The sequence below is a fragment of the Cryptotermes secundus genome, unplaced genomic scaffold (genome assembly GCF_002891405.2).
Source record: "Cryptotermes secundus unplaced genomic scaffold, Csec_1.0 scaffold133, whole genome shotgun sequence".
NCBI classification, from domain to species: Eukaryota; Metazoa; Arthropoda; class Insecta; order Blattodea; family Kalotermitidae; genus Cryptotermes; species Cryptotermes secundus.
The window spans coordinates 289,446-292,561 of NW_019718024.1; positions in this window are offsets into that span (position 1 = coordinate 289,446).

Below are 3,116 nucleotides of genomic sequence, written 5' to 3' on the forward strand. Positions count from 1 at the left end.
CAAGGAACATGCAGTCATGAAAAGATTCTGTCAAAAATAAATATAAGATTAACAAGCAAATATAAATATTACAAGTTAACAATTTAAAAGATTATAAATATAGCTAATATTTTGAATTAATAAGCGGATAAAACAATTTAACTTATCTAACTTTGTACATAAAAAGTTATCCACTATATAAAATGAAATGAAATTTTGATACCATATTAGCACATCTATTACCGCACTGAAGTCATGAAGAGTTCAATCATTTTATGAAGGTGTGCTAATGAACAGAGGTGCAACCACTAAATTACTTGAGCATAAAATACTACCAGTTCGTAATTAACAGTCGTAGAACAAGAAAAATACCATAAGTTATAACGTTATTTATGATGTCTAGGTGGCTATCTAGTTTTATACTTAAAAAACTCATCAACAGTATAAAAAGAATGCTCATATAAATATTTTTTTTAATGCTCTCTTAAAACTTTTAATATCACATGCCAATACCTTAATATTATCTGGAAGATGATTATAAATCTTGACACCTGCATAAGCAGGACTTTTATGAAACATTGTTAGATGAGTCGTTTGTTGGAAAAAATTGGAATTATTCCTAGTATTGAAACTATGAATTTCAGAATTTTGTCCGAACCAAGTTTTATTTGCAATCACAAACAGAGCCAAGGAGAATATGTACTGTGAGGCCAGAGGTAATATATTGAATATTTTAAAGAATTTTCTGCAGGAATCCCTAGGTATAGCCTTATAGGTATATAAGGTGGCCTAGGTGTATAAGAGGTATTTACTTCATCATATAAAACAACATCTTCCTAGGATTCCATCTCAAGTGGATGGTTGAATTCTTCTATATTCCTACCTGAAAACTGTCTTCTTGCAATTCTTTCTCCATCCTGTTTTAGGCTTATTTACCTTTATATGTAATATCTGTGCAAAGTTATGTGAATACCCCAAATCTAACACTTCCATTAAGTTTTTACAGTATAGCTTATCAATTATCATAACATCTATAAATGATACTGAGTTTTTTTGTGACCCTTGTTGGAGATGTAACTGTATTTATCAAGTTATAAGTTTCTTAACGATTCAGAAATGCTCTAAGCTGTGCACTTATGTTGCAAAAAATTTATATTCCCGTCACCACACAGAATTAATTTCATACCTTTCATTTGCACTTTAAAAATCACTATTTCCAACTTACTCAAAAACGTATAAAAGTCACTATGTGGTGATCGATAAATACAAACTAAAATTAGCTTCAAATCCACTAGTTCCACTTCAGCCATCTCAAAATCATTTTCACTACCCATGCTTCTTAAATAACTTACTTCTCTTGCTTGTAAATCCTTACATACTCACATACATGAACCTCCACCATTTCTACTAGTTCTACTAAAATTTTTTACTAATTTGTAGTATTCAATATTTAATGTTCTCATTTGTTCATCATTTAGCCAATGTTCAGAGAAACATAGGATATCTAAGTCTGTAAACTCTGTATTCAATAAAACGCTTAACTCCAGTAACTTATTTCTCAGACCCTGAACACTGTGGTGTAATATCAACAACTCATTTTATGTTGAAACCTGTCTCTTGCCAACCTCACTAGTCACTATTTTTATTTCTTGTTGGGGGCTACATATAAAAAAAACCTCACTTCTATCTGTAGGTAATCTATGAGGTCTTTTTGATTGAACCAATTCTTGCACCATTTTATTTTGCCATCCCTCACTTCTCCTACATAATTCACCATTTTCTTGAATTCTTTCCCTGCTCTTTTCTTCCTAGGTTTATTTTTTTGCTTTCACCGATCCTGTGTTGACAAAAGTAAAACAGGCGGCCATCTCAATGATCTCAATGTTACTGGTCACTAGCATGACCGAGAGCTCAGTCGGGAAGAAGGCTATCGTAATAGCCTTTCTTCTTTCAACATCCATTGTACTGGGCTATGAATACTAGGTCCCCCAAATCCCGCCTTCACAAAACATCAATGAATAACTTTGCCACCTTGATCTCTTGCACTGTACAGGTTCTCACTCCGTTTTTATACAGGTGTTTGAATAATATCAGTATAATTAGAATGATTAAGTCAAAGAGGATGATATGGGGAGGTCATGAAGCACGAATGGGGGAGAAGAGGAACGCCTGTGGGATATTGGTGGGAAAGCCAGTAGGAGAGAGGTTACTCGGAAGAACAAGACGCAGGTGGGTGGATAATATTACAAAGGATCTTAGATATAGGATGAGGTGGTGTAGACTGGATTGATCTGGCTTGGGATAGGGACCAGTGGAGGGCCCTTGTGAACACGGTAATGAACTTTTGGGTTACATAAAATGCTGGGAAGTTCTTGAGTAACTGCTCAATTGGCGACTTCACAAGAAATGCTCAGCTCCATGGAGTTCATTTAAATAATACTATTTCATTCATATTTATGAGGAGAAAGCTTCTCAGCAGTGCCTGTAAAGTATGTATATTTCATTTGCATCAATCCAACACGCCCTTATTGAAATTCACAGTACCATTGTGAACTATATCATTCATACAAGCTGAAGGTGGGTAAACTTGAACGAAAAGTCCGTTTCCATCAGCTATATTCGTTTATAACTTACATGAGTAACTGAACAGGTGGTGGCTTCTCGAGAAGGGTTGAGTGTAGTTTCTTCTTGACAACAGGGCAGTTCACTTACATATCATTTTCATTTTTGTACTGGAGTTTTACGAACTGGTTGGCGGTATCCGCCAGTCATAAAGTAACTCGGACTTCGACTGACTGAGGCTTTGTATATACACATATATATATGTATATATATATACATATATATATGTGTTTGTACATATACACTAGAGTTACATTTAAAACTGTAAATTGTAGGTATCCACAGGGAACTGGGCTTTTGACAACTGACTGACTTGGTAGATCGCTGACATGTAAAACCTTAAATATATGTAGATGGCATGCATTATGGACTATGACCGCGGTAAATGGCAGACCCGTCCTCTCATCAGAGAGGGAGCCCCACATCTACAAACCGTAGCTGACAGTAACATAAATCTCGTCTTGGGCCCCAGATGGTACTTGACAGCAAGACAAACTGGCCGTAACATGACTTTG